The 25680-nt window shown below is 42.1% G+C and overlaps 1 pseudogene across 1 annotated transcript in view; it reads right to left on the reverse strand.

Annotated features, from left to right (window-relative positions):
* The window catches only part of LOC123992753, a 34044-nt pseudogene that overhangs the window by 7645 nt on the left and 719 nt on the right, over window positions 1–25680 (reverse strand). The window contains exons 2-22 of the transcript XR_006831307.1: window positions 25558–25666; window positions 25239–25418; window positions 24917–24987; window positions 24551–24739; window positions 24365–24449; window positions 23850–24105; window positions 22694–22795; window positions 22477–22590; window positions 22292–22381; window positions 22052–22194; window positions 21721–21863; window positions 21523–21639; window positions 21134–21263; window positions 20804–20954; window positions 16537–16691; window positions 13341–13536; window positions 12936–13078; window positions 11505–11622; window positions 11137–11213; window positions 10815–10950; window positions 9862–9999 (exon numbers count right to left, since the gene is read on the reverse strand). The product of XR_006831307.1 is annotated as a transcription elongation factor SPT6-like (transcript). The remainder of the gene's footprint in view (window positions 1–9861; window positions 10000–10814; window positions 10951–11136; window positions 11214–11504; window positions 11623–12935; window positions 13079–13340; window positions 13537–16536; window positions 16692–20803; window positions 20955–21133; window positions 21264–21522; window positions 21640–21720; window positions 21864–22051; window positions 22195–22291; window positions 22382–22476; window positions 22591–22693; window positions 22796–23849; window positions 24106–24364; window positions 24450–24550; window positions 24740–24916; window positions 24988–25238; window positions 25419–25557; window positions 25667–25680) is intronic.

Here is a 25680-nt window from a genome sequence, read left to right on the forward strand (position 1 = left end):
CTCTCCAAGCTCTAATGCTGCTGATGGTCATTAGTAGCCTACCAAACCCAGCACTCTGTTGTCCATGTAATGACTCTGGCATCAATGCAAATGTAATCGAAAATGTAATCTATAGGCTATTCAATTGCGTGAGAAAACAGAGTTTTGATGGCTTCTATTAAAAAGAGGTTCCCTCAGCTTTCTATAGGCTAGGCTTACTATACTACTAACCTAATATTAAGAAAATTGCTTTGTTTTACAACAGGTGTATAGCCTACCTGGCTGGAATGGAAATTAACGATGGCAAAAGCGTCCTCCATTTGCTATTTAAGTGCATAGATTACAATAATCCCCCCCCCCTTATCTCTGTTCTGATGCAGGTGAATGACAATGGTCCATTCTAAATCAAAACTAATTTCACACATTCAGTATATTAATTAGCATACGTAAAGACAAGATTAAATTATGAATAGTCTGATGGGTGATATTATCACTTGTGATTTATATATCATTTTTACATTTTATTTCACCTTTATTTAACCAGGTAGGCTAGTTGAGAACAACTTCTCATTTACAACTGCGACCTGGCCAAGATAAAGCAAAGCAGTGCGACACAAACAACAACAGAGTTACACATGGAATAAACAAACATACAGTCAATAACACAATAGGAAAGAAAGTCTATATTCTATATACAGTGTGTGCAAATGAGGTAAGATAAGGGAGGTAAGGCAATAAATAGGCCATAGTGGCGAAATAATTACAATTGAGCAATTAAACACTGGAGTGAGAGATGTGCAGATGATGATGTGCAAATAGAGATACTGGGGTGCAAAAGAGCAAAAAAAAGTTAGTAGTTGGATGGGCTATTTACAGATGGGCTATGCAAAGGTGCAGTGATTTGTGAGCTGCTCTGACAGATGGTGCTTAAAGTTAGGGAGGGAGATACGAGTCTCCAGCTTCAGTGATTTTTGCAATTAGTTCCAGTCATTGGCAGCAAAGAACTGTAAGGAAAGGCGGCCAAAGGAGGAATTGGCATTGGGCGTGATCAGTGAAATATACCTGCTTGAGCGCGTGCTACAGGTGGGTGCTGCTATGGTGACCAGCGAGCTGAGATAAGGTGGGGCTTTACCTAGCAAAAATGACCTGGAGCCAGTGGGTTTGGCGACAAATATGAAGCAAGGGCCAGCCAACGAGAGCATTCAGGTTGAAGTGGTGAGTAGTATATGGGGCTTTGGTGACAAAATGGATGGCACTGTGATAGACTGCATCCAATTTGCTGAGTAGAGTGTTGGAGGCTATTTTGTAAATGACAACGCCGAAGTCAAGGATCGGTAGGATAGTCAGTTTTCCGAGGGTATGTTTGTTTAGCAGCATGAGTGAAGGATGCTTTGGTGCGAAATAGGAAGCCGATTCTAGATTGAATTTTGGATTGGAGATGCTTAATGTGAGTCTGGAAGGAGAGTTTACAGTCTAACCAGACACCTATTTGTAGATGTCCCCATATTCTAAGTCAGAACCGTCCAGAGTAGTGATGCTGGACGGGCGGGCAGGTGCTGGTAGCGATCGGTTAAAGAGCATGCATTTAGTTTTACTTGCATTTAAGAGCAGTTGGAGGCCACGGAAGGAGAGTACGGCATTGAAGCTTGTCTGGATGTTAGTTAACACAGTGTCCAAAGAAGGGCCAGAAGTATACAGAATGGTGTTGTCTGCGTAGAGGTGGACAAGAGAATCACCAGCAGCAAGAGCGACATCATTGATGTATACAGAGAAAAGAGTCTGCACGAGAATTGAACCCTGTGGCACCCCCATAGAGACTACCAGAGTTCCGGACAACAGGCCCTCCGATTTGACACACTGAACTCTGTCTGAGAAGTAGTTGGTGAACCAGGCGAGGCAGTCATTTGAGAAACTAAGGTTGTTGAGTTTGCCTATAAAGAATGTGGTGATTGACAGAGTTGAAAGCCTTTGCCAGGTCTATGAATACGGCTGCACAGTATTGTCTCTTATCGTTGGAGGTTATGATATCATTTAGGACATTGAGCGTGGCTGAGGTGCACCTATGACCAGCTCTGAAACCAGATTGCATAGCAGAGAAGGTACGGTGGGACTCGAATTGGTCTGTGATCTGTTTGTTAACTTGGCTTTCGAAGACCTTAGAAAGGCAGGATAGGTCTGTAGCAGTTTGGTTCTAGAGTGTCTCCCCCTTTGAAGAGGGGGATGACCAGGGCAGCTTTCCAATCTTTGGGGATCTCAGACGATACGAAAGAGAGGTTGAACAGGTTAGTAATAGGGATTGAAACAATTTCATCTGATAATTTTAGAGAGGGTCCAGATTGTCTAGCCCGGCTGATTTGTAGGGGTCCAGATTTTGCAGCTCCTTCAGAACATCAGCTATCCTGATTTGGGTGAAGGAGAAATGGGGAGGTTTGGGCAAGTTGCTGTGGGGGGTGCAGGGCTGTTGACCAGGGGTAGGGGTGGCCAGGTGGAAAGCATGGCCAGCCGTAGAAAAATGCTTATTGAAATTCTCAATTATCGTGGATTTATTTATGTTTCCTAGCCTCAGTGCAGTGGGCGGCTGGGAGGAAGTGCTCTTATTCTCCATGGAATTTACAGTGTCCCAGACCTTTTTGGAGTTTGTGCTGCAAGATGCAAATTTCTGTTTGAAAAAGCTAGCCTTTGCTTTTCTAACTGCCTGTGTATATTGGTTCTTAACTTCCCTGAAAAGTTGCATATCGCGGGGTCTATTCGATGCTAATGCAGTACGCCACAGGATGTTTTTGTGCTGGTCAAGTGCAGTCAGGTCTGGAGTGAACCACGGGGTATATCTGTTCCTGGTTCTACATTTTTTGAATGGAGCATGCTTATTTAAGATTGTGAAGAAAGCACTTTAAAAAATTAACCAGGCATCTTCAACTGACGGAATGAGGTCAATATCCATCCAGGATACCCGGGCCAGGTAGATTAGAAAGGCCTGCTCGCTGAAGTGTTTTAGGGAGCATTTGACATTGATGAAGGGTGACTCCTTAGAGGGTTGTTTGACTGCAGACCCATTACGGATGCAAGCAACGAGGCAGTGATCGCTGAGATCCTGGTTGAAGACAGCAGAGGTGTATTTGGAGGGAAGGTTGGTTAGGATGATATCTATGAGGGTTCCTATGTTTACGGATTTGGGGTTGTACCTGGTAGGTTCATTGATAATTTGTGTGAGATTGAGGGCATCAAGCTTAGATTGTAGGATGGCCGGGGTGTTAAGCATGTCCCAGTTTAGGTCACCTAACAGCACGAACTCAATCAATTCACATATGGTGTCCAGGGCACCTGAACTGGTCATCTAGTACGTTTCGGAACAGAGAGTAAAATGAGCATGTTTCTGGGCGCGGAAGAATAGATTCAAGGCATAATGTACAGACAACGTGAAGGTAAACCTAGGCATTGAGTGATGATGAGAGAGGCATTGTCTCTAGAGACATCAATTAAACCAGGTTAGGTCACCGCATGTGTGGGAGGTGGGACAAGAGGGTTAGCTGAGGCATATTGAGCAGGGCTGGAGGCTCTACGGTGAAATAAGACAATCACTGACCAAAACAGCAATGGACAAGGCATATTGACATTAGGGAGAGGCATGCATAGACAAGTGATCACAGGGTCCAGTGAGGAGCTGGGCGGGCTGGAGACACGGCGATTCAGACAGCTAGCGGGCCGGGGCTAGCAGAAGGGCCTTAGAGGGACGTTGCGACCGAAGAAGTCTGTTGTAGCACCCTCATGCAGTTACATCGGCAGACCAGTTGTGATGGGTCAGCAGGGGTTGCTTCAGGATAGAGACGTTAAACAGGAGAAGCCAATCGGATAGCAGCTAGCTGCGATGATCCAGGTGAAGAGGTTCAGAGCTTGCGGTATGAATCCGGAGATATGGAGAAAAATAAGTACGATAAGCTCTGGGTTGAAATGCGCTGTGCAGACTGGCAGGAGTTGTCCGGGCTAAAGGTTAGCTGATGACCGCTAGCAGTGGCTAGCTGACTACTCGCTAGTAGCTAGCTTCTGTTGGGGGTTCCGGTTCTAAAGTAAAGAAAATAGCAGATCTATACCACATTGGGTGAGGCGGGTTGCAAATCTAAAAAATATATGCGAAGAAAAAATATATAAAAAGATATATATAAAGATATATACACGGGACACGACAAGATGAAGACAAAGACGCCTGACTGCTATGCCACTTGTGAATTATATATTATCACTTGTGAATGATGCCCAGCGTGTGCAGTAAAGGCAAGAAACAGCACATGCCTTTTTTCTGTGTGACCTTTTCAAATCATAGTCGCACACCTCATGTAGTCTAGCCCATAAGCCTATATGTTTTGATAAGGTTTGTATCACAATTTAAGTGACCAAATTACTTCTTAAAATTAAGCACATTAATCCGCTTTACAACTGTAGAGCCTTACTGGTATACAAAGTGGGTGCGTGAGTTTCAAGTTTAGGGAAGATAAATTTCACCATAAATATGCACCTTTATAATAAAGCATTACATCCATAATCTCATTTGCGGTCACTTTACGTGCTAAATGGCATATATTATTATATTATATATACTTTTGAGGACAGTGTTTTCCCGCTAATTGAATTTGGAATATTTGTGCTTATAGCCTACTGCCGTGTGCGCATTGCTGCACTTATTATGTGAAGAAATAGCCTAATAGTTTAAAAAAGTTAAGATAAACATTCTGATCTGTTGCATCAGCCTCATTGCTTTTTTGTTGCACCAATTTCAATTATTTTACTGAGTTATTGTTCATTTGAAGAAATCAATCAATTGAAATAAATTCCTTAGGCCTTAATCTATGGATTTCACATGACTGGGAACAGATACCTTGAAAAAAATGGGCCTCAGGATCTTGTTGCGGTGTTTTTGTGTATTGAAATTGCCAATCGATAAAATGGTATTGTGTTTGTTGTCCGTAGCTTATGCCTGCCCATACCATAACCTCACCATGGGTTCACAATGTTGACATCAGAATACCGCTCACCCACACGACGCCGTACAACCGTCTGCGGTTGTGAGGCCGGTTGGACGTACTGCCACATTCTTTAAAACGACGTTGGAGGCGGATCACAGTAGAGACATTAACATACAATTCTCTGCCAACAGCTCTGGTGGACATTTCTGCAGTCAGCAGGACAACTGCACGCTCCCTCAAAATTGTGGCATTTTAGAGTTACCTTTTATTGTCCCCCAGCACAAGGTACACATGTGTAATTATCATGCTGTTTAATCAGCTTCTTGATATGCCACATTTTCCAGGTTGATGGATTATCTTGGCAAAGGAGAAATGCTCACTAATAGGGATGTAAACACATTTGGGCATTACATTTGGGAGAAGTAAGCTTTTTGTGCATATGGAACATTTCCAGGATATTTTACTTCAGTTTATGAAACATGGGACCAACACTTTACATTGCGTTGATATTTTTGTTCAGTGTAATTTGGGTTCTATCGCATCCCACAACTGTCCCAGAGTATGTTTGGAATATTTATTTCTCACACAGAAGGACAAGTTGACCAATAGAATAGGTACACTTTTGTACTATGGGTGATAGTAGATTGACATAGGCTCGTGCTTTCGCTGTTCATTAGGCCAATCATCTTGCTGGCTGACAAAAACTAAATGTGGACAGTTCTTCTAACATCTTCAATATGCACCTCGGAATTCGGTAAGAGGGACACGCGTGCAGTTGCGTCCCCGATGTGTCGGTCTTCACTTGTAGCCTACCTAGGAGCTGAGATGCCTGTGAGAAGGACCCGATCACGTGACGGGCAATGGCTAATAACAATTGAGATATCTGAGAGAGTCATGTAAGTGAGAGGTGCTTTGGACCACGGCTGCCAAGAGAAGGGAATTATAATTATTATATTCAGCCCAAGGGCAGAACGGCCACTTTGGCCACAAAAGGCATGGATTTTTTAGGGGGCATTACGGCCACACAAGGGAGATGCCGCCAATAAATTCAAGGCACGGTGAGAATATTATCAAGTACTTGTCAAATTATGAATGAGAGACTGATGAAATGTGTGCAGCCTGCACAAGAAACAAAGCAGAGCTCATGCCTTCCATGCAACTTTTTTCAAATCATCATTAGTCACATCATGCAGCCTTAGAATATATGTATAAAAAAATCTAAACATAAAATGTTTGTATAACAACTATAGTTGTTAAATTAAGCATTTAGGAATACCTATTTCCTTGTTAAGCGCTCAATACAGAGTAGCTGCATGTGCGCACTCCCTCGGAAATCATTTGGAGAAAATATCCTTTCTATTTTATTCGGCTAAGTTCAATTGTATTCTTCATACTATAAAATAATATAAAATAATGCCATGGAATTCTAAGCAAATCTTGTATGCTAAATGAACTAGTGTGGCCCACAGCCATATGGTATAGCTAGATCAGGGCATAACATACGGACATTTCAGAGTATGCTATTCTGTTCTTCTGAAATAGCCAACATTTTCTTTATAACATGTTTCTTAAGACCTGTTCAAAATAAATAATGGATTTATTGTGATTGTGAGGGCTATATTAAATGGGTTTATAAGACTTTTTTTATGTAGACGTTTCAAAAGGTCTGCATCAGTGGCTTGTAGGCTTTGCGTGGAAGCCAGGAGATGCTAAATGTGTTTATGTTAATTACCGTAAGACTGGCAGTTAGGAGTATGATGGAACCAAGGTGTTGTCTGTATCATGTACGGTTCACAGATCATTGGGTCTTACAGGGGGGATGTATGGGTCAAAAAGGTCCTAAAATGGCCACTTTCATCATGATTTTACAAAAAAATGTAAAAAACACATCAAACATTCTTCCTCCCAATGAAGTTTCTATGTGAGAATTTTGAGAACAATCTAAACCCCTACTAAATCGTCCATTTAGTAGGGGTTTGTAAAGGATCTCTGTAAGCTCTGTGTGATTTCATCAAAGCCACCAGTAGGTGATGATTATCTCCCAAGCATGCCTGGCCTAATGGAAACATGAGTTGCGTCCTGAATGTCACTCTATTCACTGTATTGTGCACTACTTTTAACCTGTCTAGGACTGGGACCCCATTTCGCTAGCGGAACCCCTTGCCAACAGCCAATGAAATTGCAGGGCACCAAATACAAATCAACAGAAATCTCATAAATCAAATTTCTTAAACATACAAGTATTAGGCATCATTTTTAAGATAATTCACATTAATCCAGCCAGTGTTTGATTTAAAAAATGCATTACAGTGAAAGCTCCACAAACGATTATGTTAGTTCACCACCAACTCACAGAAAAACCCAGCCATTTTTCCAGCCAAAGAGAGGAGTCACAAAAAGCACAAATAGAGATAAAATTAATCACTAACCTTTGATGATCTTCATCAGATGACACTCATAGGACTTAATGTTACACAATACATAGAGTGCCTTGCGAAAGTATTCGGCCCCCTTGAACTTTGCAAACTTTGCCACATTTCAGGCTTCAAACATAAAGATATAAAACTGTATTTTTTTTGAAGAATCAACAACAAGTGGGACACAATCATGAAGTGGAATGACATTTATTGGATATTTCAAACTTTTTTAACAAATCAAAAACTGAAAAATTGGGCATGCAAAATTATTCAGCCCCCTTAAGTTAATACTTTGTAGTGCCACCTTTTGCTGCGATTACAGCTGTAAGTTGCTTGGGGTATGTCTCTATCAGTTTTGCACATCGATTTTCTCCCATTCCTCCTTGCAAAACAGCTCGAGCTCAGTGAGGTTGGATGGAGAGCATTTGTGAACAGCAGTTTTCAGTCCTTTCCACAGATTCTCGATTGGATTCAGGTCTGGACTTTGACTTGGCCATTCTAACACCTGGATATGTTTATTTTTGAACCATTCCATTGTAGATTTTGCTTTATGTTTTGGATCATTGTCTTGTTGGAAGACAAATCTCCGTCCCAGTCTCAGGTCTTTTGCAGACTCCATCAGGTTTTCTTCCAGAATGGTCCTGTATTTGGCTCCATCCATCTTCCCATCAATTTTAACCATCTTCCCTGTCCCTGCTGAAGAAAAGCAGGCCCAAACCATGATGCTGCCACCACCATGTTTGACAGTGGGGATGGTGTGTTCAGGGTGTTGCTTTTACGCCAAACATAACGTTTTGCATTGTTGCCAAAAAGTTCAATTTTGGTTGCATCTGACCAGAGCACGTTCTTCCACATGTTTGATGTGTTTCCCAGGTGGCTTGTGGCAAACTTTAAATGACACTTTTTATGGATATCTTTAAGAAATGGCTTTCTTCTTGCCACTCTTCCATAAAGGCCAGATTTGTGCAATATACGACTGATTGTTGTCCTATGGACAGAGTCTCCCATCTCTGCAGTTCATCCAGAGTGATCATGGGCCTCTTGGCTGCATCTCTGATCAGTCTTCTCCTTGTATGAGCTGAAAGTTTAGAAGGACAGCCAGTTCTTGGTAGATTTGCAGTGGTCTGATACTCCTTCCATTTCAATATTATCGCTTGCACAGTGCTCCTTGGGATGTTTCAAGCTTGGGAAATATTTTTGTATCCAAATCCGGCTTTAAACTTCTTCACAACAGTATCTCGGACCTGCCTGGTGTGTTCCTTGTTCTTAATGATGCTCTCTGCACTTTTAACAGACCTCTGAGACTATTACAGTGCAGGTGCATTTATACGGAGACTTGATTACACACAGGTGGATTGTATTTATCATCATTAGTCATTTAGGTCAACATTGGATCATTCAGAGATCCTCACTGAACTTCTGGAGAGTGTTTGCTGCACTGAAAGTAAAGGGGCTGAATAATTATGCACGCCCAATTTTTCAGTTTTTGATTTGTTAAAAAAGTTTGAAATATCCAATAAATGTCGTTCCACTTCATGATTGTGTCCCACTTGTTGTTGATTCTTCACAAAAATATACAGTTTTATATCTTTATGTTTGAAGACTGAAATGTGGCAAAAGGTCGCAAAGTTCAAGGGGGCCGAATACAAGGCACTGTATATGTTTTGTTCGATAAAGTGCATATTTATATAAAAACATCTCAGTATACTTTGGAGTGTTACGTTCACTAGTTCCAAAAACATCCGGTGATATTGCAGAGAGCCACATCATTTTACAGAAATAGTCATTAGAAATGTCGATGAAAATACAATTGTTAGACATGGAAATATAAATACACTTCTCCGTAATGCAACCGCTGTGTCAGATTTCAAATACACTTTACGGAAAAAGCATAATCTGAGAACGGCACTCAGAGCCCAAACCAGCCAGAGAAATATCCACCATGTTGGGTAGTCAACATTATTCATGTATAGCATTATAAATATTCACTTACCTTTGATGATCTTCATCAGAATGCACTCCCAGGAATCGCAGTTCCACAATAAATGCTTGTTTTGTTTGATAATGTCCATCATTTATGTCCATTTATGTCCAATAGCTTCTTTTGTTAGGGCGTTTGGTAAACAATTCCAAAAGCGCATTCTCGTCCAGTCGGCCAAAAAGTTAAAAAAGTTATATTACAGGTCGAAGAAACTTGTCAAACTAAGTATAGAATCAATCTTTATGATGTTTTTATCATAAAAGTTCAATAATGTTCCAACCGGAGAATTTCATTGTCTGTAGAAAAGCCTGCCATATGAGTTCTGTTATACTCACAGACATCATTCAAACAGTTTTAGAAACTTCAGAGTGTTTTCTATCCAATACTAAGAATAATATGCATATATTAGTATATGGGACTAAGTAGGAGGCAGTTCACTCTGGGCACGCTATTCATCCAAAAGTGAAAATGCTGCCCCATATCCCAAACAAGTTAATCAAAGTCCTATTTGGAACTCAGTCTGTACCTGCAAAGGGTGTAACTTGAGGCAGAGGATGTCTTCGTCACTGCTGCACACCTGAGCATACTCCACCAGGGGGTCCTGGATCTTCCTGGCCACAGACACAGCCTGTCTCAGGAGAGGGGGGTAGTCCCGGAAATCTGCCTGTGGATTGGAGAAATAGAAAAATAAAGTACCAGTCAAAAGTTAGGACACATCTACTCATTCAAGGGTTTTTCTTTATTTTACTATTTTCTACATTGTAGAATAAAAGTGAAGACATCAAAACTATGAAATAACACATACGGAATCATGTAGTAACTAAACAAATCAAAATATATGTTATATTTGAGATTCTTCAAAGTAGCCACCCTTCGCCTTGATAACAGCTTCGCACACTCTTGGCATTCTTTCAATCAGCTTCACCTGGAATGCTTTTCCAACAGTCTTGACGGAGTTTCCACATATGCTGAGCACTTGTTGGCTGCTTTTCTCATCCAAAACCATCTCAATTGGGTTGAGGTCGGGTGATTGTGGAGGCCAGGTCATCTGATGCAGCACTCCATCACACTCCTTCTTGGTCAAATAGCCCTTACACAGCCTGGAGGTGAATAATCTTTTTTGGTTACAACATGATTCCATATGTGTTATGTCATTGTTGTGATGTCTTCACTATTATTATATAATATAGAAAAAAAGTAAAAAGAAAGAAGAACCCTTGAATGAGTAGGTGTGTCCAAACTTATGACTGGTACTGTATGTAGAGTTAAGAGAAAAATCTATTTAACTGTCACTCACTCCACAATATTACAGTCATTGGCAATACATATTACATATTTAAAAACCACATTGTGGACCACTCAGAGAGAGTTTCTGGAGGTACAGTATGTAGAACAACTCCAATGTAGACAAAATTGAGATGAGGAAATGTCTTGTGAGAATAAAGAAAACATGTTTGGGAAATGAGGGCATGACTTGACCTCTGACTTCTTGCTGTTCATGTAGAGCATGGCCAGTTCATTATCAACCAGCTCCACCCCGATGGTGGGGAAGGAGGACTCCTGCTCCAGCTCACTGGCAGTGCGTTTAATGTCCTCAATCACCATCTGGGCGTCCCTGCACAGGGAGTGGAGGGGGAACATTACAAACGTTCAGGATGTGCGTCCCAAATGGCACCCAAGTAGTGCACTATATACAGAATAGGGTGCTGTTTGGGATGCACCCTCAGTCATGTTAGTAAGCTTCTTCAAACAGTAGTCTAAGAAGGCCACAGGTGAAAGAAACCAGGAGAGGGTTGCAAACCTGTTCTCCCCAGCTATAGCGATGATGTGAGGCTTCTTGCTGTTCAGAAACTTCTTCAGGGTTTCAATATCGTAGATCTAAAGGTATGGTAGGACAAATATTACAATATTTACTACAAATATGGTCAACAATGGATGGTATGGTTATCTGAGCTTCTTCAAAACTCTTGCTCTGTGTCCCAAATGGACCCTATTCCCTACAGAGTGCACTACTTCTTTCCGGAGCCCTATGGTACGAAAATAAAAGTATGAAAATGTATGCACTCACTACACTAATTGTAAGTCGCTCTGGACAAGAGCGTCTGCTAAATGACTAACATGTAAATGGGTGCCATTTAGGACTCACACTTGGTTTGGTTTTATATATACCTTTTTCTCCCTTTCATCCTCCCTCCATGCGTTCCTCCTCTTCAGGAAGTAAGGAAGCCTGAGGAAATCCCCTACCTCTCCGTCACCATTCACCAGGGCACAGAACACTGGGGTGTCTCTGTAGACAGACAGAGGTTTGCAGTGAATAATAACTATGTCACAAACATAGAGTTCCTATTAAATTTCTCGAGGGGTTATGTCATAAACCCTCAATGTTCCAGAATGGGGTGAAAATGGTAGCCATATTGGCCAGGGAGAAATCCAAACCAGTCTAATTCGAATTAATGGCAGTAGAGGCATACTTTGGAAAACAAAAGTAAGGAAAACAAAAGTAAGTAAGGCATGTGATATTTAAAAAATTGTGTAATAGAATTATTGTCAACCCAAAATATTTTCATATAATTGTAAATACAGTTTTATACACATTTTCTGTGTACATAGCCTCTAACATATAAGCAAACAAGACTGTAATTGTCAAACATTTTGTTTTCTTGGAAAGCTTTGAGTGCTATTATACTGTATGATACAATATCAGTACTTGTTGCATTTACAACTTGACTAAGTTTTATCATCAACTGATTTAGCCAGTGTATGGCTGTGGATTGACTGCATAGATGCAGTAAAGAGGTCAATGGAACTCAACCAAAATAATGGAAATACCATGGAAACGCGTGGGGTGAAAGATGCCATTGGGAAAAGATCCTGAATCTCCTCATTGCCCTCCAGCAAAATTAGACTACATTTAGGCTATTGTTTATACGTGTCATGGTCACCAATCAACTGCATTACAGTTAAAAAGACTGACTAACACCACTTCTCTGTGCAAGCTAGAGAGCTGGACTAGTAACCGAAAGGTTGCAAGATCGAATCCCCGAGCTGACAAGGTAAAAATCTGTCATTTGGCCCCTGAACAAGTCAGTTAACCCTAGGCCGTCATTGAACATAAGAATTTGTTCTTAACTGACTTGCCTAGTTAAATAAAGAATTTTTAAAATGCTACCAGCTTATACAAAGGGAGTTAGCATAGCAGTCACTCAATACTTCTAAACCTGAGAAGGAACTACATCTAAATGTTATGCAGTGAAAACAGCCAAATATATCCAAATTGGACTTTAGTAACCATATTGAGGGCCAGACTTGACAAATATCCATTTTGATTGATCAGATTTGTGGAATGTGCGCCAATCCGGTGTCCTTCTATCCCCCACGGTCTGCGTTCCATCAACCTCTTATCACATCTATTGATTGAATGGAATGTTGGCATATTGGCAGTTCATTTGAGACAGTTAGAGAGACCCTATTCCCTATATGGTGCACTACTTTTGCCCAGAGGCACATAGGGTCTAGTCAAAAGTTGTGCACTACATAGGGACTAGGGTGAAATTTGGGACACAAACAAAGTGAAGTCAGAGACGGTGTGCAGTACTCTACCTGCTGGATGAGAAGGCCACTCCCAGAACGCGGATCCCTTTGCCGTGGGCCTCAGACATGAGCTCCTCATCCTCCTCCTCCACTTGTTGGTCAGGCCGATAGGGCGCCACCTTCAGCCAGTTATACAGCTTCCTGCTGCAGGCCTGAGGGGCGGGCAACCACTATCACAACACTGTAGCAGGCTCAACATACATCAATGCTCTGAGCCGCCTGCTTTGGAAAGTCAATACCAGAATAAGAAAATAAGTAATCAATACCAAAGTAGCAATGACGTCACATCAAAGTAAAGAAAAGAAGAAGTTGAAATGTTGAGGTAATGTCTTCACAATATATCACAATAGATGTTGCTGCAGAAGATGTATCCTTGTGTGTGTGTGTGTGAGGGGGAAGCGGGGGGAGGAGTACCTTAATGATGTTCTCCTTTGCTTCTGCAATAAGTTTGTTCTTCAGCTCTTTCGCCATCTGCGGGTAAAGGAACTGTTTGAGGGATCGTTCAATGGCCAGAGTGCGCTGTCTGTTCCACTCCTGAACCTGGTGGCTGAACTCATCTCTGTAGTAAAACTGCTTTATCTCTTCATAGTACGCCTGGTCACCTCCGTACCTGCTCAACAAACATAGTGATATCATCGATACTTGACTGATTCAGGACAGTATACATGTAAAAAATAATACATTTTGGAATATGTTATTACGTGGTATTAATATGTTATTACATGTTATTAATGGTTATTTCATGATATTAATATATTATTACACAAGCTCAGAACCTGCATTGCAAATGGTACCCTACTCCCTACATCAGTGGTTCCCAAACTTTTTATAGTCCCGTACCCCTTCAAACATTCAACCTCCAGCTGTGTACACCCTCTAGCACCAGGGTCAGCACACTCTCAAATGTTGTTTTTTGCCATCATTGTAAGCCTGCCACACACACTCACTATACAATACATTTATTAAACATAAGAATGAGTGTGAGTTTTTGTCACAATCCGGTTCGTGGGGAGTGACAAAGAGCTCTTATAGGACCAGGGCACAAATAAAAATAATCAATAATTTTGCTCTTTGTTCATCAAAAATGGTAAATAACTCACCACAGGTTAATGAGAAGGGTGTGATTGAAAGGATGCACATAACTCTGCAATGTTGGGTTGTATTGAAGAGAGTCTCAGTCTTAAAGCATTTTCCACACACGGCCTGTATTTAGTTTTCATGCTAGTGAGGGCCGAGAATCCACTCTCACATAGGTATGTGGTTGCAAAGGGCATCAGTGTCTTAACAGCGCTATTTGCCAAGGCAGGATACTCTGAACGCAGCCCTATCCATAAATCGGGCAGTGGCTTCAAATTAATCTGAACAAGAGAGCCTCATCGAAATTGCAACAAGCGGTTCTGTGGAAATTTAATTTAATTTAGGCAGAGAATTAAAATGGATAATGAATCCAGTTGTGTTCAGATATCGGTAAGTGGTAAGTCGGTAAGTTGTTCAGATATCGGTAAGTGGACTGGAGGCAGGGAATGAAAGGGATAATGAATCCAGTTGTGTGGTCCATTTCGGGAAAGTACCTTCGTAATTGCGCACCCAACTCACTCATGTGCTTCGCTATATCACATTTGACATTGTCCGTAAGCTTGAGTTAATTTGCACACAAAAAAACATGATGATGGAAAGACCTCTGCATTGTCCTTGTTAATGCAGACAGAGAAGAGCTCCAACTTCTTAATAATAGCCTCAATTCTGTCCCGGAGAGTCCCTGTAATTCTAGATTCAGATCATTCAGGCGAGAAAAAAAATAACCCAGATAGGCCACTCGTGTGAGAAACTCGTCATCATGCAAGAGGTCAGACAAGTGAAAATTAGTAAATAAAACTTTAAACTTGTCTCTTGTCAATATTTTGCCCCTTGATAACCAGCGCACTTCTGTATGTTGTAAAAGCGTTATTTGGTCACTGCCATTTTCATTGCATAATGCAGAAAATACACGAGCGTTCAGGGGCCTTGCTTTAACAAAGTTAAGCATTTTCACTATCGTGTTCAAAACGTCTTTCAAGATGTCAGGCATTCCCTTGGCAGCAAGAGCCTCTCGTTGGATGATGCAGTGTACCCAAGTGGCGTCGGGAGCAACTGCTTGCACATGTTACCACTCTACTATGTCTCCCTGTCATGGCTTTTGCGCAATCAGTACAGATACCAACACATCTTGACCACCAATGTCTATTTGATGTCACAAAGCTGTCTAGTAGTTTTAAAATATCCTCTCCTGTTGTCCTGGTTTCCAGTGGTTTGCAGAAGAGGATGTCTTCCTTAATTGACGCCTCATAAATGTAACAGACATATACTAGGAGCTGAGCCAGGCCCGCCATGTCTGTTGACTCATCCAGCTGTAATGCATAGAATTCACTGGCTTGTATGCGAATAAGTAATTGTTTCAAAACATCTCCTGCCATGTCACTGCTGTCACGCCTTGGTCATTGTATTTTGTGTTTTTGGTATATGTTTGGGTAGGCCAGGGTGTGACATGGGTTTATATGTTGTGTTTCGTATTGGGGTTTGTATTAATTGGGATTGTGTATGATTAGGGGTGTGTCTAGTTAGGCTTGGCTGCCTGAGGCGATTCTCAATTGGAGTCAGGTGATTCTCGTTGTCTCGGATTGGGAACCGTATTTAGGTAGCCTGAGTTTGCGTTGTATTTTGTGGGTGTTTGTTCCTCTCTCTGTGTAGTGTTCACCAGATAGGCTGTAATAGGTTTCACGTTCCGTTTGTTGTTTTTGTATTTATTCAGTTATTTCATGTACCGCGATATATTTCATTAAAGTCATGAGTAACCTACACGCTGCATTTCGGTCTGACTCTCTTCATTCAACAGACGAACAACGTTACAACTGCTGTGTCGTGAAACAGTGTTGTTTGATGTATAGTCTGTAATGTCTGTATAATTTTTGGGGGCCTTTTCCCCAAGCATTGTCCCAGCCATATCTACGGCAGCAGGAATAATTAAGTCCTCCACAATAGTAGGGGCTTGTCTGTCCTAGCCACTCGGTAGCTCACCATATAAGACGCTTCTAGCCCCTTCTTATTAATGGTACCTGTTGCTTTTATACATGTTTTACTAATCGAAGGTCATCTGAATTCTCGCTCAAAAAACTCCTGTGGTTTATTTTTAAAATTATGCCAATTTAGTTTAGTTTCTAAATTTCTGTGCAAGAGCAAAGGTTTTCTGTGACAGAGTAACGGTTAATGTGATTGGATGTTAATTATTTGACTAGGCTACCTGTATTTGACATTGTGTTGTTATTTCAAAGAAACACTAGATGGTTTATTTTTTATTTTTGGCAGTGAAACGAGGCTACTCAGGTGAGAAAAAAACATCACCCAAATGTATAGCCCTGTTGGAAAATCTAAATGGACTGTTTGAAAATGTGAATCACATTTTTATTTGGCTTACCCCCGACGGCATTGCACGTATCCCTGGGAATACCGCCCAACATAAATACACTAAATATGACCAGAGCGTAGTGCACTATTTAGTGAATATGGGGCCATTTGGGATGCTGACAATGTTATTAATATGTTATTACACAACGTTATACTAAAAAGCCCTCACCCCTTCACTCCAATCAGGTCAATACAGATGTTTATGGTGAGCAGGCCCTCTTCCTCTGCCTGGAACATCTTGAGGAACTGGTCTCCATTCAGCTCCTTTACAGGCTTGTTTTTCAGATACTTAAAGGAGTAACCATAATGGGCCTCATCCACATCCTATAGGAGAGATTAGACCACATGCATGTCTGGTAGAGTACTTCAAACTAGATCACGACATATTAATATATGCACTAACTGTAAGTCGCTAAATGACTTAAATGTAAATATGAGTCAATGAAAAGAACATATTAGATGTATTTTTTCTATACAGTATGTACTGTGCAATCAGAAAGTATTCATACCCCTTGACTTATTACACATTTTGATATCTTACAGCCTGAATTCAAAATGTATTAAATTGATTTTGTTTTCCCCTCACCCATCTACACACAATACCCAATAATGACAAAGTGAAAACATTTTTTTTTGCAGATATATAAAAAATGAAATACAGAAATATCGCATTCACTTAAGTATTCACACCGATGAGTCAATACTTTGCAGAAGCACCTTTGGCGGTGATTACAGATGTGAGCCTTCTTGGGTTTGTCTGTATCAGCCTTGCACATCTGTATTTGGGGATTTTATCCCATTCTTCCTTGGAGATTTACTCAAGCTCTGTTAAGTTACATGGGGAATGGCAGTGAACAGCAGTCTTCAACTCTTTCCACAGATTTTCAATGTGATTCAAGTCTGGGCTTTGGCTGGGTTTCACATTCTTGTTCTGAAGCCATTCGAGCGTTGCTTTGGCTGTATGCTTGGCGTCATTGTCCTGTTGGAATGTATACTACGTTTCAAAAGTTTGGGGTCACTTTGAAATGTCCTTGTTTGTCCATTAAAATAACATCAAATTGATCAGAAATACAGTGTAGACATTGTTCATGTTGTAAATGACTATTGGAGCTGGAAGCAGCTGATTTTTAATGGAATATCCACATAGGCATACAGAGGCCCATTATCAGCATGTCACACCCTGATCTGTTTCACCTGTCCTTGTTATTGTCTCCTGGGCGCTCTCCAAGGGCGCTCTCCTGGGCTACGGCAGTTTGGGAACAACAATCTGTCATTTGGAGGAATTCATGGCAGAGGTGAGAAGTTTTTGAGTCTCCGGTATCCGGGAGAAAGGTGGCCAGCAAACTGCTTGACTTACGTCAACTCCCGTAGTGTGGCAGACTACGCGGTGGACTGAGTGCCTGAATTCCGGAGTCTCTTTTCAATACTTTTCTGAACGGATTATCTGAGGAGATTAAGGATGAGCTAGCTGCTCGGGAACTGCCGGTGGACCTTGACTTCCTTATCACTTTAACCATTAAAATTGATGGACCCTTAAGAGAAAGCAAGAGTGAGAGAAGGTCTGGTCTCGTGCACACTCGTGCACCCGATATGGTGCCTTCACCTCCTATGGAATCCGGGAGTTTCTGAAGGCAGCTCTTCCGAGAGGAGTCGAAGCCACCCGAGCTCTCTCGTGAATCTATGACGGGTGAGCTGGATACTCCTGAGCCTATGCAGTTGCGAAGAACTAGGCTATCAGTTTGGGGGCGCTCACGGAGGATGAACAGTAACTGTTGTCTTTACTGTGGAGGGGCAGGACATTTTATACCTACCTGCCCTATTAGGTAACCCTTGTCTTTAGTGGGTACCAGTACTATGGGGAGTCAGACTGGGAGTTCCCTAATTCCCATCACCTGCACACCCCTTTTTGCTCTTGTGCTGTAGGGAGACCAATCTAAGTCTCTCCGAGTGCTCATTGACCACAGTGAAACAATACAGTTCCTCCTCATGACATCTCCCCATGTTCCGGTTGTGTTGGGATTTTCCTGGCTCCAAAAGCACAATCCTGTGATTGACTGGACCACAAGCTCCATCCTGAGTTGGAGCCCATTTTGCCATTCCCACTGCCTTCAAGCAGCACAGAACTTCCTCATGCCACCTTCCTCAGGATGTTAGCAAGACTGTGGATGTCTCTGCTATCCCCACAGAATACCATGAACTCCTAGAAGTTTTCAGTAAGGCACGTGCTACTTCCCTTCCCTCACACCGTCCTTATGATTGTGCCATTGATCTTCTCCCAAGTACTACACCACCTCGGGGTCGATTGTATTCTCTGTCTGGACCAGAGACCAAAGTTATGGAGGAGTACATAGAGGAGTCTCTGGCCACTGGAGCTGTCCGTCCATCTGCATCTCCTGCCGGTGCAGGGTTTTTCTTTGTGGAGAAGGACAAGGCCCTGCGTCCGTGCATTGACTACCGGGGACTTAATGACATTACTGTCAAGAATCGTTACCCCCTTCCTCTCCTCTGCATTTGAATCTTTCCAGGGGGCCACCATATTTTCCAAGTTGGACCTTTGAAATGCCTACCACCTGGTTCGGATACGTGAGGGGGAAGACAGCCTTCAACACAGCCAGTGGACATTATGAGTACCAGGTCATGCCATTTGGACTCACCAACGCCCTCTCTGTTTTCCAGGCTTTGGTCAACGATGTACTTCGGGACATACTAAACCGGTTTGTGTTCGTGTACCTTGACGACATCCTGTTTTTTTCATGTTCTTTACGTCAGACAGGTCCTTCAGCACCTCTTATGCAAATGTATAACAAAATGTTAAACTGAAATACCTTATTTACATAAGTATTGAGACCCTTTGCTATGAGACTCGAAATTGAGCTCAGGTGCATCCTGTTTCTATTGATCATTCTTAAGATGTTTCAACAACTTGATTGGAGTCCACTTATGGTAAATTAAATTGATTGGACATGATTTGGAAAGAAACACCCCTGTCTAAATAAGGTCCCACAGTTGACAGTGCATGTCAGAGCAAAAACCAAGCCATTTGGTCGAAGGAATTGTCCGTAGAGCTGCGAGATAGGATTGTGTCAAGGCACAGATCTGGGGAAGTGTACTAAAACATGTCTGCAACATTGAAGGTCCCCAAGAACACAAGGGCCTCCATCATTCTTAAATGAAAGAAGTTTGGAACCACCAACACTCTTCCTAGAGCTGGCCGCCGAGCCAAACTGAGAAATTGGGGGAGAAGGACCTTGGTCAGGGAGGTGACCAAGAACCCGATGGTCACTCTGACAGAGCTCCTGAGTTCCTCTGTGGAGATGGTGATCCTGCTGAAAGGTTCTCCCATCTCTGCAGCACTCTACCAATCAGGCCTTTATGATAGTGGCCAGACGGAAGCCACTCCTCAGTAAAAGGCACGACAGCCCGCTTGGAGTTTGCCAAAATTCACCTAACGGACTCACAGACCATGAGAAGCAAGATTATCTGGTCTGATGAAACCAAGATTTAACTCTTTGGCCTAAATACCAAGCGTCACATCTGGAAGAAACATGGCACCATGACTACGGTGAAGCATGTTGGTGGCAGCATCATGCTTTGGGGATGTTTTTCAGCGGCTCAGGATCGAGGAAAAGATTAACAAAGAGATCCTTGATGAATACCTGCTCCAGAGCGCTCAGGACCTCAGACTGGGGTGAAGGTTCACCTTCCAACAGGACAACAACCTTAAGCACACAGCCAAGACAATGCAGGAGTGGCTTCAGGACAAGTCTCTGAATGTCCTTTAGCGCCCCAGCCAGAGCCCAGACTTGAACCTGATCAAACATCTTTGGAGAGTGCACTGTAGACAGGTGAGTTTCTTTCTAAATCATGTCCAAACAATTGAATTGGCCTTAGGTAGACTCCAAACAAGTTGTAGTGACATCTCAAGGATGTTTCAGACTGTAACAAAACCAAATGTGGAAAAAGTCAAGAGGTGTGAATAGGGAAAGGGGATACCTAGTCAGTTGCAAAACTGAACCCATTCAACCAAAATGTGTCTTCCGCATTTAACCCAACCACTCTGAGTCAGAGGAACAGTTGTTGTGGGAGTTAACTGCCTTGCTAAAGGGCAGAACAGCAGATTTTCCACATTGCCGGTTCAGGGATTCAAACAAGCAACCTTGTGGTTACAGTTCCAACACTCTAACCGCTAGGCTACCTGACGCCTCTGAAGGTATTGAATATACCACGAAAGACCTAATTAAACCACTAATACAACCAACAATTAAGTGGAGGTAATTGCAGAATAGGGTTGGAAAATTCAAGTAACTTTCACAAATTCCCAGGAATTCCTGGTAGAAGGATAAAGGATTTCTTCCAACTAGGATTTCTGGAAAACCTGAGAATTTTCCGAATGTTTCCGTGATTTTTCAACCCTATTGCACATAGATGGTGTATACCTTCTTTCCCTTCTTGGTGGGTTTGATGTTGATCTTAGCTCTTTCCTGGAACGTCTGTCGGAGCACATGTCTGACTAGAGGTTCCCGGGCGATCTGCATGGCGACCATGTAGCGAGTCCCCTCCAGTACTGCCTCCGCTGTGCTGAACTGGCTGCACAGGCAGAGAGAACATACTATTAGTAGTATTGTGGAAGGTATAGGTTTGCATCTCAAATGGATGTACAAGTTTGCATATTCACCTCTCAACACCATGTTACTGCTAAAATGGTTGGGTTATCTTAATATTAAAGTGTATTCTGTATACAGTGCGATAACGAGTCGCCGGTTAACCTGCAGATGTAGTCCTTAGCCAACTCCATGGGCTCAGCAGGAAACTGCTCTGTCTCGTGACGCTGGTAACTGTCACGTAGGTTTTCTCCAAACTGCTCTGGAGTCAGACCAAACTTCTTGGCCAGGCCATCTGACGAGAGAACCCTTTAAATGGTGGACTCAAAAACCGTTGCAAATAAAATTGGCTCGTGATACAGGAAGTGTACTTCGATTAGCAAACTCTGTTAAAGTACACTAGTCACAGTTTTCCAGTCACACATTATTTCGCAAGTTTTTGTATTATCACAAGCTAAGTGTACAGACCTGAAGATGTACTGTATAGCACACAAATCTGTCTGTAATAGGTGCTGATAGTGACGCCTACTGGACACACATGATAAAGCACTCACCCAGTCCTGCACACTGGCAGATGCTGTACATATCCCTGCGAGATGCAAGCTTCAGGTCCGGCCCCTTTGACTGCTCCTCTTCTTCCTCTTCCTCCTCCTCTACTTCCTGCTCATTACCTGTGAACAGAATACATGATAATTACTCTGGTGAGGGTAAAGGTGCTTTCCCCATCTTACAATATATAATCTAAATCGTACCATCTTCATCCACTTTGATCTTTTTCATCTTTTTCTTGCTGGACCTGGCTGCATTCTGCATCTTTGGAATATCTCGGCCATAGTACAGCAGGAAATGGTTGTAGACGTCGCCCAGTTCATCACTAGACTGGACATCCTTCAACCTTGTCAAAAAACATAATCAGGTATGCATTCAGATACAACAAAGATAATAAAGGTTTCATAACATGACTAGCGTACTGTCCAAGGGGTGTACTTGTACATCAAGTTGCCTCACTACAGAGACAGGAGATGGGCTGTTCTGGCTCAGACAAGGCTTATTTACAAACATGTTTGACATGATAAGCCTTACCTCTCTAAATCTGAAGTGTCTAGTGGTCGAATGCCATCAGCCAGTGGCTTATCTGGGTCAGCTGAGATCTGTTCAAACTGGTATCCCTGCATCTTCTGGAACAGTCGTCTTAGGTTCTGTTTGCGGGTTTTCAGCTGGGTCCACTGAGGAGGAAAGAAAGTCCCACATTAAACAGTAATTAAGCAGAGAGAATAAATGAAGGGTTAAAGTTAACCAAAATCCAATGTTACAGTATATTACCTTCTCATCCCACTGCCAAACCTTCCACAGATCATTGATATTGAGTTCAGGCTCCACATACTCTTTCCTGTAGAATGCTATAAACGGAACCTAGAGGTGAAACAATGAAGACAGTTGTATTAACTGTGAAAAATGATATGGAAGAACTCAACTTTATCGACAGTGCTAGAAGGACTGTGTAGTACCTCAAAGTGTTGGTTTCTCATGAAATTCAAAGCCTCTTTAATCTTCTGGATGGTGCTGGGGCCTTTTCTGCTGAAAGTAGTGGTTGGACCTCTGTCCAAATAGTCTGCGTTCTCCTGAAAACACAGAATATTAGATTTTAAAAACATACCTAGACTGTAGCATCAGCTTTAACTAATTGTCTTATGATACCTAGCTAAAATATCCTCACTCCAGTACCTGCATGGAGATGGTGAGAGTAGAGAAGGCATTCCTATAGATCCACTCAGCCTCCTGTTCCAGCTCATCATCCTCTGCTGGCTTCACACGAGTGGAGCGTAACTAAAAACAACAAGACCACACACATAGAAAGGGGTATGGGCTACAGTAGTGGTATTCAAAGTCAGTGGTATTCAACGTCAGTGGTATTCAAAGTCAGTGGTATTCAAAGTCGGGGTCGCAGGGGAACTACAGTGAAATAATTAAGAGTATAGATTATTATTTTCCAGCAGCATACCACCCTGCATACCACTGCTGGCTTGCTTCTGAAGCTAAGCAAGGTTGGTCTTGGTCAGTTCCTGGATGGGAGACCAGATGCTGCTGGAAGTGGTGTTGGAGGGCCAGTAGGAGGCACTCTTTCCTCTGGTCTAAAAAATATCCTAATGTCCCAGGGCTGTGATTGGGGACACTGCCCTGTGTAGGGTGCCGTCTTTCGGATGGGATGTTAAACGGGTGTCCTAACTCTCTGAGGTCATTAAAGATCCCATGGCACTTATCGTAAGAGTAGGGGTGTTAACCCCGGTGTCCTGGCTAAATTCCCAATCTGGCCCTCAAACCATTACAGTCACCTAATAATCCCCAGTTTACAATTGGCTCATTAATCCCCCTCCTCTCCCCTGTAACTATTCCCCAGGTTGTTGCCGCAAATGAGAACGTGTTCTCAGTCAACTGACCTGGTAAAATAATGTATTGTATGGGACAATATGCAAAAGTTTTTGAGAAAGATAATTATCATTTATTTATTTTATTTAGTAAATGTATTTATTAGTTTCTTTTCATTTTGATAAGAGATGCAAATGTAATGAATTGAAGGTGATTTGTTTATGTAAAAATCTAAATGTACCGATATTAAGGTTGTGTCATTTTTGGGGTGGGTTCATGCAAAATTATTGTGAAAAAAATGTGGTCCCCAGAAATTCTGGCTGAAGAAATGTAAAAGTTTGAATAACACAAAGCTACAGCATCAAGCCCATAACTGTTATAGGTGAGTTTCAGGTGCTCACGTGTCCCAATGACTATGACTGTGCACCCTATTCCCTATATAGTGCACTACTTTTGACCAGAGCCCATAGGGTTTGAGTGCCATTTGGGACGCACCCTATAGAAGTATACACACCTGGAACCTCTCTGGCATGTCAGTGGAGCGGATCTCGTTGTCCTGGTCCGTCATGTGACTGCTCTCCAGCTCGCTAGGCTCATAGATCTCAAAGATACTGCGTCGACCCACCCTCTTCTTGGCCTGTTTCTTGGGCCGGTCCCATGACTCTTCATCTGCATCCTCCTCCTCCTCCTCTGCATCTTCATAGGCTTCAGTGTCAAACTCTGCAAAGTCAAAGTCCCCTCCGAATATCTCTTGGGCCTCCTGAAGGGCTCTGTAAAAAGGCAGTGGTGCTCAGTACTAAATACTGCATGTGAGTACAGATAAACATGCCAGCGTCCCAAATGGCACTCTATTATAGTGCCCTACTTTTGACCAGTGCCCATAAGGGAATAGGGTGCCATTTGGGAAACATCTACCATATCAAATACCATTGTACAAATAGGACTTCTTACTTTCAGGTAAGCTTTCAGGTAGAGAGGCTACTGCAAATTGGGATCTAAGTGATTAAATTAAATTTCAGAATCACTTACGCATCTGTATATCCTGGCAGCTTCTTCCTCCACTTGGGTTTTTTCAAGGGCTGTCCGTCATCATCCACAATAAAGTCATCGATATCTGAGGAAATAAAAAAAAAACACTATGACTCAAATATTTTCAAATGGCTAACTCAAAACAACTCGGCTGTTTATAGATGAAGAAACTAAAATGTTTCATACCAGACTCTTCATCGTCCTCCTCCTCATCCTCCCCGGGATGCAAAGGCACATCCAATGCCTCACCCTCATCCGCTCCCGTCCCCATGAAGATCTCATCCGCTATCATGTCTTCTCATGGGCCTCCCTGACATCTTCATCTCCCTCATCATCCTCATCATCCGACATGTCTCGCAAACGACGGAACTTTTGCTATTTATGATGATAAGGAAGGAGTAGAGATATCAGGAAAACATTTTAGTTAATATACTTTTACATAGTATTTTTAGAGTGGGACCATGGGACAAGACACGAGACCTCCGCTGTGTGTTATACAGTGTCCATGATGACAATTCATTTTGCTTGTCATAATGGCATCGGAATATTTACCCTTTTCACTTTTACTCCCAAATTCTCCTCAATGAGATCAATATCATCATCATCCAAGCGGTCGTCAAAGCCTGTAGACAGAAATCCCAAGATACTCAAACACCAAAGGTGATTATTATTGGTATGCATGATTCTGCTGCACACTGTTTGGTGTCAAAAATCATGACTGCTTGAATCTGAATGGGCAAAATAGAATCAAAGGTTATACGACATTATAGTTTATTCAATGACTGAAGACATAGCCTACAATGTGGCTAGGAAGCAATCACAATGCTGCCCAGACATGAATAAATACAGGACCAATTTATGAATGAACACTTACTTCTCTTCCTCTTACGGTGTCCAATTTCCTCCCCAGAGTCACTATCACCTTCTTTATCTTTATTCCCTTCTTCCTCATCCTCTTCCTCCCCTTCCCCTTCCTCCACACCATCATTAATCAGACCACAGAGGTTTCCATCTGCATCTTGATCCTCTGTATTCTCCTCTTCCTCCTCCTCATCTAAGTAAGTCACAAATCAAGAAATTGTACATTGTTAACATCAATCTTATTTAGTGTAGTTGTGATGATGTCCCTATGTCAAGGGACATCTTTGAAATAAAATCTAAATGGTTCAAATGCTGTACAATGAAAAGATTACCATCATTTGCTGCAGCATGCTTCAGTGCCTTTTTCTCTGTGTCCTCTGGACACCCAAATTCCTCCTCAGACTCCTCTGCTTCCCTCTCAATGAAATCCATGTTTAGTGGCTGTTGAAGAGATA

Source organism: Oncorhynchus gorbuscha, linkage group LG13 (assembly GCF_021184085.1).
Source record: "Oncorhynchus gorbuscha isolate QuinsamMale2020 ecotype Even-year linkage group LG13, OgorEven_v1.0, whole genome shotgun sequence".
Lineage (NCBI taxonomy): Eukaryota > Metazoa > Chordata > Actinopteri > Salmoniformes > Salmonidae > Oncorhynchus > Oncorhynchus gorbuscha.